This window comes from Parasteatoda tepidariorum, chromosome 11 (genome assembly GCF_982258835.1).
Source record: "Parasteatoda tepidariorum strain Cologne lab strain chromosome 11, Ptep-v5.0, whole genome shotgun sequence".
NCBI lineage: Eukaryota > Metazoa > Arthropoda > Arachnida > Araneae > Theridiidae > Parasteatoda > Parasteatoda tepidariorum.
In genome coordinates, this window is record NC_141765.1 from 51,035,754 (window position 1) to 51,049,561 (window position 13,808).

Genomic DNA, 13,808 nt, shown 5'->3' on the forward strand with positions numbered 1-13,808 from the left:
TTTTAACGTTTGAAAACAAACGTACCTCCGGGGAGTTATTTATTTATTATTTTTTTTTAATTTTTTATTCTGGACGTAACTCAAATTGCGTATTTAAGAAAATTGACACATTTTAAAAGGCGATGAAATTATGTATTATAAGGAAATGGACATTAGTGTCTATTTTCTTAAAAACGCCCTTTGCGCTGTGTTCACTTTCTTAAATTCACATTTTGCACTATGTCCTGAATTAAAAGCTCTCCGAAAACATGTAAAAAAGCACTTTTTTTAAATACTGTTATGGATGTTGTATTGAAAAATAATTATTAACCATTTGTCGCAATCGTTTTCAAACTCTTTTTTATGATTTTGTATTAAATTGAGTCAAAATAACAGAAAAATATTATATTTAACATATTAATAATTTATGGTTATAAAATACAGCGTGAAACACCGGTATCGTCTTCTGTCTTAAAGATAAAATCTTCCATACACGAACACGTCTTAATTCCAGACAGTACTTTTTCAAATTTGCACTTATTTCCAATTATTAAATCTTCAGTTTAAGTCATTTAGATTCATCATCCCCGCAGTGGACTGATCGTTAAGACACGGTTCCCAGCAGATCACCGAAGTCAAGCATCACTGGCTGCGGTCAGTGTGCGGGTGGGTGACCACTTGGATCAGCCTGCGTAGGGACCGAGGGTGTGCGGTATTGGTCCTCGTTAAACTGTTCTACCGTAAAGTGCTCGACTTCGCGTGCAGGTCGTCGGGCTACCGAAGCGGGGGTGCCATCCCCTCCGCAGAGGATCAAAATTGTGATGGCATGTCTTCGGATCATCCTCAGGGATGTTTCCCAGACCGTCGCCAATAGCCCATTGTGCAGCTCTAGTGCGACGTAAATGAACAACAACAACAACAAAGATTCATCATTGAAAATGTTTTTAATTTGCAAAATCTTTTATTGATAAATTTCTGAATATGCATGGAAAAAATTTAAATTACTTTTTTATCACAGTTTTTATATTTTAGAACAAGTCTAATTCCATTAATCTAACAGATGTTTTAGCAACTATTATTCTGTTTTTTTTATAATTAAAAAATACCAACATACATTTTTGCTTATAATTAGAGCACCTGAAAAAAATATATGTAAAAGGGGGGGGGCTGGTATTCCATCTGCGTCAGAGGGTAAACTGAATGCAAATAAATTCATAAGGAATAATTCACTAACACAGACTTTAAAGGTCCGCAATTCTTTTCTGTGGGTGAAATTTTCCTGAAATCCGTGGTCCATTATAATCATTCTTAATATTTATAACAGATGTGACACAATTATCAAATTGATGTGGTACGATCCCTTTCTAAGACTAAAGTAAGTGCTAAATATATTGGATCTTAGCTTAATCTTAAAAAGTCTCATTTGAAAAATGTTTTTCTTTTTAAATCGTTCATTTAAAGTATTTTATAATTTTATAACCGGGAATGAAAATTCGACCCAATATTAAGTTTGCGACTACCAATGTTCAGATCCGTAGCCTTGTAATTTTTAAACCAATCCAAAAAACAAGGGAACTTCTGGATCAAATATTTGAGATATATTTACATTCACGGAGGACTTTTTAATAGAACTAACCCACATTTGCGTTACATGGAGAGGAAAGTCTCTCACGGTTAATTTTCTGAATTAATTAATTAATCACGCTTAATTTTCTTAGAACGCAGCAAATGTACTGACAATTATTAAAATGACTACCTTATCTAAAAATGAGTATCCAAGAAGCCATGGGACCTATTTAAATCAAATCAACAGAAATAATTTAATACAACAATTATGGTAACATAGCGGTAAATATTCTGGGTTAACATTAAGCTACTTGGTTTTTACTCAAAAGTAATTTTAAAACTGTATATTAGATAAGTTGTGCAGCATATTACATATAACACAATTTTCACAACTAGATAAGTTAAAATTAGTTTCAATAAACACTGAGTTTAGCTGCAGTAAAATATGGGGCAGGAAAACTGAGACATAGCAGTATAAATATATCTGACGAATTAAGAAGGCAATACACAGAAATTTTTCTTAAAATAACAATTTAAATACTGTATTATTAAACGGTAGAGCAGATTTTTTTGTTTCAGAAAATGTTCTCGTAAAAATAGGTTTTTTTTTTAAAAAGTATTTTCACCCTGATTGCCGATACTTTTTACAAGGGGCTTTTTTATCAGAATTTGATCCGGAATTTCTTTTACTGTGTACTATTAAAAAATAGCCGAAAACTATAAAATCCTGGTACAATATGTTGCAAAATGAATTCAATCAGTTCTGAATTCGAAGGGAAAGCATGTTAAATATTATTTAAGAATAAAATGTTTTAAGATTCTCCTTAAACTTTTGTTTTTAAGTGTTATGTACACTGCTGTTTGTAATGATTAAGATTTGGAAGAAATTATAAGTTTATTTAATTTTTAGTCGTATTAACGAATTAATACTTTAAAATGTAAATTCTTAAAAAAGATAAATGTACTAAAAAATCTTACTTTTTTTTATTTTTCATCACTGATTACATTATTACTGATTATGTTATTTTATCATTGACCGTTTCATGCACAATTATGATAACAAAACAACGTTCCATTTTTTAAAATTGTTTTTGGGATTCACAAACTATTTTTAATTTATTTGGAGCATGCGTCAGTAACGATGGACAGAATAAAACACAATCGTTTTAAGAGTACATAAAGTGTCTCAATCTTCCATTATTCAATTGCTTTAAGCGAATATCTACTTGCTTCTTGAAGGAGTTCCTCTAATTCCGGTATTGAATAATATTTTGAAATACAAAATTAATCGTAATTCATAACGTTGACATTCAAATCCAGTGTACCGTTTAGATAATTCTAATAATTCATATTAGAATTACTGATGCAAGGAATAATTCATTTAAAATCAATTCGGAAACGTTTTGTTTTTTTCTCAGTCTCACGTGCATAAAAATATTTAGTAAGTATAGTTAAAAACGAGTTTATTGTTGACGAAACATTTTTCATAGTTCCATATTCTTAAGTTCATTGGTTATGTAATTAAGTTTTACAGTTATTTGACTTGATTAGAGATATTTAATGGCTTTAACTATTTTCAACATGCTTGTGTGAGGTCACGTTCATTAAAGGATAAAAGCATCTTAAAATGGAAACTCACAAATTGGACTTGGAGTTAAATCTTAATGACATACGTTTGACTATCGACTTCTTAAGTCTTATTAATAATCTGAAAGGCAAGATCAGAAATTATTAGTAATTTTAATGTCTTTACTTTAATATTTAGCTAGTTCTAGTTAAAAATTTAGCTAGTTCACTTGGTATTTAGCTTTTGATTTTTATTTTTATAATAATTTTGGCAATTGTGACTAATTCTGTAGATATTTAAACCAACTGACTATAAACTATTTATGAAAAATATTTAATCAATAGTTTTAAATTTATGAGTATATTTTTATTAAACTGTTTTAAAATGAAAGTTCATCCCGTTTACAGAATAATGTGGCATATAGCATAATATTAATGATTTAATAGAAACAGTGGAATAGTAACTGATTACTATTTAGTAATAATAGTAAACTATTTAAAAATAATTGTTTACTATTATTACTATTTAGATGCTAATTATTTATTAAATATTTAGATACTATTTAGATACTATTATTACTGATAACTATTTAGTAATGATGGTATAAATTAAACACTATATTTTGACTAGAATTTAATTAAATTCATACAAAAAAATTATTTATCTGTAAAAAAAATAAATTTTAGTTTATCTGAAGAAAATTCAACCTTCAAAAAAATTGATGAAAATTGACACCTAGACTATGCTAACATATTCCTCAACTAGAATGCCATCTATGACTGTTTCATCAAAATTGGTCACTTTACTGTTCCCCAAACATGCTTTAAAACATTTATGTCCATGAATGTAATTATTAACGCCAAATTCTATCTATAACAACAATTGAAAATAACCTAAAATACTTTAAAGATTTACGAAACAGCAACATCTTTTGGATAGATAGATAGACAGATAAATGGATAACTATGTATTTGTGTGTGTTAGTTGATTATTCAAATAATCAGTAAAATAAGTAAATTTTAAATAGATATGATCTTTTATCTATTTAATTTGAATATTTAGTTTCTGTCATTTAATGGTTATACATTTAATCTAAAACGAACGAGTTTATTATATAAAGTTTAAAAATCTTTTTATTACTAAAAGCTACATATCACATTCAAATCTATCACTTTAGAGCTATTTTGCTCAATAGAGCGGATTTGTGAACAAATATTAAAATAAATGAATAATAATTTAATACAGTGAAAGCAAAAAAGGATAATAATTCTAGTAGATTATTCTGCATTGGATTTTCCTCTATGATCATAAAAACCTTGTGAATATCAGCATAAACATTAGAAGCATTACTTTACAAGATTTAAATCCACAAATAAGTTCACTTAACTAAATTACAACAAATAATTTGAATGACAATGCTTATAAATTTTTATTTTTATGCTAATGCTTTGATAATGCCGTGATCATGATTTCCGTTAAAATAAATAAATAAAAGAAGTGAAATGTTTTATTCTTGCCTTAAGCAAAACATGTTTAAGCGAAATGAACCCAAATGATACGAGAGTCAAATACTCAAAACGGAGTAAGAGTAACAGTTTGAAAATTGAAATACAAAAAATAAAAATATTTATTTCGCGTGATGTTCGTTTTTATGTTTTTACGTGTAAAGGAAATCGCTCCAACAACTTAAAATCTGTTTAGTGGAGCTTAAAATAGATATTCACATGTCTAAACTATAAAAAGAGATTTGATACATATTGATACATGGATAATAAAACTCTGAAAATAACTGATACGGGAAATAATGCGGTATTTGTTTCTTTGTCATGCGATCTTTGAAAGCTATATAGTTTTCGGTTAATATAATGCTGACTAAATAGCTTTTTTCGTAACCGAGATTAATAGAGATAATATCATAATAGTAAGCGTTAAAATATAAATACCGAAAATAATTCATATTTAGCTACTAATAGTTTATAAAAGCTTTATATGTTGCTGTTATTTCATAAAAATTGATATGTTATTTTGAGATCATATTAATATATAAAATATTTTGTAAAAGCATTGAAAAATAACAAAAATTTCGATTACAATTCGTATTTCTCATTAAAAAGATGCTTTCATTAACTGATCAAGACGTTACAATAAGTTAATTGGTCTTTATTAAATACAAATATACAATGCACACAACAATGTAAATAAACTGGTTTATTAATACTTTTAGCTAATCAAAAACTACAGAATTTAAACACATGTCCATATATACTTAATCCTTAACAGTGAAAAGTTTAAGTATTATTTTTTTTTATTTCCCATCTGTGTTAACATTTCGTCAATTCAGGCAGGATCGTCAATTTAGACCGGGATTCGAGCCCAGAACCTTACTGATGTAGGGGCAGTTCCTTGACCCCTACACAGTCCGAAAACTTATATGAACTATAGGTAACATTAAAAAAAACCATTGAATTATTGTAATCAGATTAACAAAACAACTTTCTCGAATCTATTCCTTCCTTACTTATTTATTTATAATACTAGTACTTCAAATAATTTACATAAATTAGGGTGTATAATTGTTTGCTACTTACATGTACCTACATGGTGAGTTACTAAACTTGTGCGATATAATCGCGAAGAATCTAAGATAAAATAACATATTTTCCTATTACTTATTTTCGGAATTAATTAATTTTCATTATTTTCGGATTTATCGTAAAATTGAAAATTTAGTCATTCATAATAAACTAAATTTTGTTTGAACTGCTGCTTTGCTTATGAAAATGTACTTTCATGCTATGCATAGTAAAATATCTTACAATGCATTGATAATGCACTTATCAAAAAAAGTTTACTCACAACTACAAAAATATGGTAAAACTTACAGTGCTTCTAGCTCTACGGGAACACCGAAAAGCTCGGTAGTTTTTACCTTATAGCTTTGGTTATGATTTTGGAAAAATTAGCAATAAAATATGATTTTATATGATAGAAAATTTGTAAAATGTGGTCTTGAATAATTTTATCATGATATTTTGTAATATGGCATAAGAACTACTTATTCGGTTAAATTTACTTTTCGGTTTTGTATTTTTTTATTAATTGCGTGATATTAAGGATAATAATATTGAAAACTAGAATTTCTGGTAAACCGTTACCATGTAAACGTAAAACTTACCAAATAAATGGTTTAAATACCGTATATTTCGGTTTTATTAACCAAAAGTATGAGTTTTTTTCTTCCTTTCTTTACCAAAAATTTTATTAGCATATAGTACGGTAATTTTACTAGAATTTATTTCTCCGTGTGAAATGTAATTTAAACTGAGAAGCAAATTAATCATAAATGCGAAAAAATAGATTTGTGTAATACGTAGTCCCACAATTTTAAATACTGTTTGCTTGAATCCATTCTTCAAGTTCATTGCTTTGAAACGTTGAGGCAATTTTGTGCATGAAATTATTTAACAGAGTCCATTAACTTCAGCAACGCTCAATGATGGTTATACAAGAGAAATACTTAAGGTTTACTTTATAATTAAAGTTGCGGTTATGTTGTATACTTGGGACCCTTTGGGTGTGTGTCAGGATTGCAAGGAATTGATTCACTCAGACTCGTTTTACAAGTTCCACGAGTTATTGATGAGTTATGAAAGGGTCAAATTTAACTCTATATGCTTAAGGCTGTTAGTGTCAAGGATTCGACAAAAAAGTTATTTAAGGACTCTTCAAGCCAACACTTTAGCTTTAAGCCTTTTTATGCTGTAATAACTTTAGGTAATTGGTGTGTGAAGTCAAAAGATTTAGTGAAAGTTAAAATTCATGGGTCAACAAAAAACTCCGCATCTGCGTGTTATAAGGTCATACTTAGTTTGCAGATGTCTTTAAGTCATTTTTGAAAAAAGGTTAAGTAGACAAAGAAGACTTTATTTGTACTGTCTTAAGAAACAATAATGAATGTGTCTTTTGCCACCATAAAAAGTAATAAATTATAGCTCATGGAGAAAAGAATTTAAGTTCAAAAATTGTGCTGTATAATATGACAAACTATTTCTTGCTTATGTGAATTTTTAATGGAGATATTTAAATAAATGTTGCCCAAAGAAATTACGATTTATGAATGTGAAAATAGAATTAATAATATAATTTCTGCTTTTTACAAGTCATATAATATTGCTATGCACTAGACAGCAATTTAAGCAACTATATAGTACATAACTACTACATCTAATTTTACATTATTGATTTTTTTTTTTTACATATTTAACAATTTAACTTTTACCATTATGTGTGCTTATCGTAAAAATTGACATTCCTTTCCTGATCTGAAGTAAGTTTCAAATAAATTACACATTACTTAAAATTATTAAAAAAAATCCGCAAGGTAGCCACCCTCATGTTAGCGATATGTACGCTTTAAGCATGGTCTGTTTTGGACAAATCAAGTTGATCATAAAAATTTGCAACAAATCTTTCTTGAAATACATCCAGCATTTTTAACCAGTTTCAAGTGAATTCCATGTTAAAAAGAAAATATGGAATTTCATAAAGTGTTTCAAACTTAAGTTAGTGAGACGTACGCTCTAAACATGGCATGGTTTGGGCAAAACAAGTTGTTCTTGAAAATTGACAATATATATCTCTTGAGATACATGGTTATTTTCAAACAGATTCATGCAATTTTCACGTTGTAAAAAATTATAAGAAAGATTATCAAAGAGTCCCTCTTATGTTATCGATCTGTATGTTCTGTTATTTATGTTATGTTATCGATATGTAATGTTATCGATATCTGTATGTTATGTTATCGATACGTTTGTTGTTGACTAGATAAGGTCATCTTAAAAATTTTAAATTGATATTTCTTGACATATATATGCATTTTCCCATAATTTTACTCTCAATTTTAATGTGAATCAAGTTTCAAATGAATTACAAATTGTAAAACAATTATGAAAAATTCGCAAAATATTCTTCGATACATTAACGAATTAACATGTTATGAATATTTTGGACGAAAGAAATTCTTCCTAAAAAAATATTTCCATAAATATTTTTTGGTATGCATGGGTATTTTAAAACAAATTGAAGCTCACTTCTTAATATGACACCATCTGCATAGACAATTACTCTATTTTGCTGTGAAAATGAGTTGATTGTGCCACGATCTGTCTGTAATGGCACATAATTGAGTTCTTTCTTTCTGCAAAGTGTTAGAAGTTTTAAGAGAACAGGAGGTTTAAAGGGAGGAAAAGGCTCTGGAAGGATATTTACAGAGCAGTGTTCAAGAGGGATACCATTCCTGATGATTTTGTCAAAAAGCAGACTTGACAGAGCTGATCCTTGTTATTCCTGCCCAAGAGTTAAAGGCTCTGTTGAAGATGTGATCTTTGTTATAGCTTTTTATCTTTTTAAATTTTACAGTGGCAAGCCTGCGTCTGCTTTCAAAAAGAATAAGGCAGCTTTCTAGTCTAGCCTTAACGTTGTTTGTAGAAGAAACAACGCCTATTATAATTTTTGATGCTCTATACTGAATGGAGTCAAGCGTAGAAGACCTTGAATTCCAGTTCTACCACATAATTTGCGAAAAATGTTTAATTCCTTGAAGTTTTTAGTATCTGTGTGCTCAATATGCTCAGTGAAGCAAAGCTCGGGGTCTAAACTTCTTCTAGATATTTGGATTGGTTGATAAGCTCAAAGTTTCCATTGTCAGCGTTATTTTTACATTAAAAGCTCCTCCATGTTTTCTGTCTGTTAAGAAAATACAGAAGTATTATTTTCTGGGGTGCTTTCGATCGTTTTCTCCGTTGCATTAGCTAAGTACACGCTATGAATTTAGCATGTTTCTGACTAAAAAGCTTCATCCTAAAAATTCTTTTAAAAAAAAAAAAAATCTTGAAATATTTGAATATTTTAATTCAAATTGGCGTGTACTTCTTATTAGGAATCAAGTTTCAAATGATTTCCGCAATGAAATGAATTGCAAAAATTCATAAAACGTTCTCCCTCATGTAATGTTAGGGATTTGTATACGATAAAATAAGCATGCTTTGAACTAAAAAGGATTTTATAAAGAACTTTATGTGAATATATTTTAAAATAGGCGAGCCTCTTTAAACAATTTAACTCTCATCATGAAGCAAGTTTCAAATTAATTTCGCATTGTAAAAAATTATAAATAATTCGTAAAGTGTTTTTAATTACGTAAGCGTTATGCATACTCGCATGTTTTAATTAGACTAAATAAGTTTTTCCTAAAAACTTTCAATAAACAATTCTTGACGTATTTGTTTATCTTTAAACAAACTGACATTTTTTTTAAAACAGGAAGCAATTTTGAAATAAATTCCAGATTGCAAAACATTAGAAACATTTATGTTTGTTTGGAAAGACTCAGAAAAAGGAGATATTTGAAGAATAAGGTTGGTTTGTTCATTTACCGGGTCATGTTTTTTCAAACCAAACCTCTAATTCTAAACCGCCTATTTGTGACACTGACCTCATGATTTGTAAAGAAAAACAGTGTCTTTTCTCAATTCACATTGAAGGTTTTAAATAGTTATACCAAATAGAAAATTAGTCTTGCTTTTAAACAGATTAAAATAACGAAAAGAAAACATTATAAAATTTTAAAGTGTCTCTAAAGTTTACATAAGTTGATCTTTTTACTTTTGCTTATATAAACTATGTTCAACTTTTTCTCTTTTTTCATAGAAAAATAAATATTTGTCGAGAATATAAATTAATTTTGGTTTACCTACTAGCTTTTTAAACAGTGTTTTCAGAGATGGAGATTTAAATTCTTCGACCTTCCATTATATTCTTTAGTATTACTTATACTACTTAGCATTTTTTTTCTCTTTTATATTCATTTTTTATGTATTTCTAATAACTTAAAAACTTTAAAACTCAGACAGCAGTCCTCCCAAAAAATTATTAGTAGTAGTATTTTGATGTTCTGATTGTTGCTTAGAATATGTCTCTTGTTGTTTTCATGTATTTTATAAATAAGTTTAATGTTATGCATTCACAGAGAAACAAATTTTGTTAAAATAACCGTACCGCATGGTAATGACATTTATGTCAGAAAAAAAAACATAATTCTGATCATAAAAGCCAAAATATACTGTATTAAAACCATACATTTTGTAATTTTACTTAGTAACGGTTTACAGAGAATTTTGGTTTTCAAAATTATAGTTCTTATTACCACACATTTAGTGAAAAATACGAAACTGAAAAGTAAGTATAACCGAATGAATGGATTTTATGTCCTGCTCTAAGGTATCATGATAAAATTACCAAGTTTTATCATATTGGCTAAATTTTATCACAGATTAAAAACCATATTTTATTGCTAATTTCACTAAAATTATTATCAAAACGTTTCGATAAAAATTGTCGAGCTATTTGGTGTTCCCATAGAACCAGAAACACACTGAATTTTATCGCATACTAGTAGTATTGACCATACTTTTTTCTCCATGTGCCATTAAAGGAAGCCGCTAAGTAATTAGCTTCAAATATTCAATACTGATGCAAAATATAAAAACATTGATTAATGTCAAATATTACAGGCCAACCATTTAAAATTTTAGAATCAAATCTATAATCAGTGACCTCAGAAGCTATAGGAATTGCATAAAATTTTAATAACTTTTTAGAATTTACGAAAATGAAGAAACAATAGGTTTTTGTGCCAGACTTAGTCTGCTTTGAGTTTATATCCAATATAATGTAAAATACATAAGAATATGTATTCTAAACATGTGTTCGTAATTTTTTTGTCTAAATAAAATATTTTAAAGAATCAAAGTTATGTGTTACATAAAAAATTTTCGTTTTTGTATTCAAAATTAAATAAACAATTTACCATATTAATTAAAACAGTCTGAAATTTTCGCAATTTTTGTGTTTAAAAAAAATGAATAATTTCTAACGTAAATAATATTCAAAGTATTTACTAAGGAACCTGGAATTATGACTTATATTTTATTTAGTTAAAAAAAAGTAGCTGATAAAAAAATTAGCTTGTTTTAATTCTAAAAATTTAAAAGAGCTTACAATAAAACATAAAAATCTGTGTTTTACTTAACAGTTTTGAGCAGTGTTGACACTTATTACAGCACATATCTCTAACTATGAATCTCATGTCGTGAATACTTTGCATGAAATAATTTTAAATAGGAAATCGGCTTACATTAAATAAAAGGGAGCAATTAAGAAATATTTATTCATGGTTAAATGAGCCCGTTTGCTATTCCAAAATATTTTTTTTAAATTTATTCATTTAACCTTCAACTTCTTACGCCTTTTTCGTCAGACAATATTTAATTTAAGAAATTCGAAATTATCGAATACTTGCAATTTTTTTATTGTTTAATGCTCTTTTATTTCCTCTAAGAAATTTAGTACATCGAAAAGACGTTCTCTTTCTTCGAAATAACATTAATGCTGTATGTTTTACGAGGAGCATTTACATTTGAAAGCGTGACCAAAGTGATTAAGTATCTATTTTTCATAATTTCTAGTTTAAATATGAATTATACGTGATTTTAAATACGTAATTTCTGTTAACGCTCAGCAGCAGCCGCTGGGTCATTTTCATTGCCTCCATTGACGGACCTGCGCAGATTAGTACCTATCAAATACGAAAAATTAGTAGCGTTAGAACCGTGTTTCCTTTCTTAATTAGTGTTAAAAGTAGTTGTCAGGAATCACTACAAACTACTGTTTTTTTATCGCATTACTGAGCTACTTTTTAAAAAAGTAGCGCACTACACTACCAACTACGAAAAAAAGTAACGACTACAGTAGTTTCACTACTTGTAGTGTGCTACTTTCGACCAATGATTGAACATAACATATCCAAAATCGGTCATGGCCTCTGGCAGAATTTGCGCAAGCAACAAAAAACCTCTGTTTTTTATAGATGAGGAAATTAAAATAAACTAAAAAATATACCTGTGGGACATTTTAGAAGCTGCTGTACTTCCATAGTCCAAAAAGAACTTTGGCAATGTAAACTGGACATTTTAACTAGACTTCTCACCAGCTCACAAGATCAAAAAATCACAAGAGCGGACAAATTGCATTTTCCGGACATTATATCACTTAAAAAATAGCCACTCTACTTGCCAGATCTTAACCCCATGGATTACAGTGTATGGTATGCTTTTGGAGTCTTGGGCCTGCACTAAATCACACTAAAGTTTGGATACTCTAAAGCAATCGGCGGGAGTAAGGTAGATAAAAGGTAAAGGACTTGCAGCCCTATGCTGGAAATTTCAATAAGCATTTGCACATCTGCATCGCTGCAGAAGGTAGCCACTTTTAAACCAACTAAATTTATTTATTAGTAAAAACAGATTCTTATTATTATTTGCTTTATTTTGTGAGTTTATTTATTTTTAATAAAGTTGCATTGAAAGTTGTAGTCCGGGTGTTTTGCCACACCTGGTAAAACATCTGAATCCCTTTAAAATTCTTGCTATTGAAGGATGAGAAATATATACTTGCGCATCGACATATTTATTTTAGAGTAAATCTGAGATTTGATTTTTTTTTTGTGTGTATTATAGTTTATTAAAGCGAATATAGTTATGTTTGTGAAAGAAAATTTCCTCTAAATGCGTCTTTGAGTCGCGATATTTTGCTCGTGTGAGGTTGTGCCCTAAGATGTTTCGTCCATGTTAAACTGACGATATTTGACCCTTGCGAAATTTTGATATACTGTAATGTCCATCCATGTAAAACTAACGATATTTCACCCTTGAGAAATTTTGATATACTATAATGTCCATCCATGAGAAATTTAGTGACGGTATTTCGTGTGAGTGAAATTTTATTTAACGAAATTCTAACCGAGTATTCAGAGTTCTTTATTTATTTTTCTGTTGCGTTTTCGGCCATGATATTTTTTTTGCATTAAAAAATGTTTCTAAACGTGTCAACTAGAAACAAAACAAAAATGCTTCAACACGATAGAAATCTTTAAAGTGACTCTTCCCGACAATTTTATGAGCAGCAGTTCCACGTATAATCTGAAGTTAAATATAAATTTATTATGAATGAATCATCTATTAAAAACCTTTATTCTTCTTTATCTCCTTGCGGGAGGAAAAATATTTTTAATGATTGAAAAACACAAAAAATAGAGTACAAAATAATAGAATAGACAAAATAGAAATCTAAGCTTATGTTAAGTTGGGCGTGAAAAAGTTTCATTTTGTGAAAAAATAATAGAATGTGAGAAGGAACTAATTTAAAAAGCTGATTCTACTTGAATATTCTTTCCAGGCAATTTGCATTTAAAAAACAATGTCAAACAATAGCACCGTTTTCCTTTGATTACACTTTCAAATGTTTGAAGTCAAAGTCCTTTTCACTTTTACTTTCAACTTCGTGGTCGCGTTAGCCATTCTGAGAGAAGTTAATGACACTGAATATATACATAAAAAATAGCTCACGAAGCTCAAAGAAAATGATGACTGAATATAGAAGAACTATCTCATCAATACTTCATTTTTTTTGTTGCTTTTACAGATTGCTCGACCCTTCCCTCTGTTTAAAACGCCTTTTTTTGGAGGTTAAACCTTTGGGAGCCAAGCACTTTCAAAACTGGATCGACAAGTGATATAATTAGAGCAAGCTTACCTCGGACATAAACAATGACCTTCAGGTAATTCGCCTTTTTGTT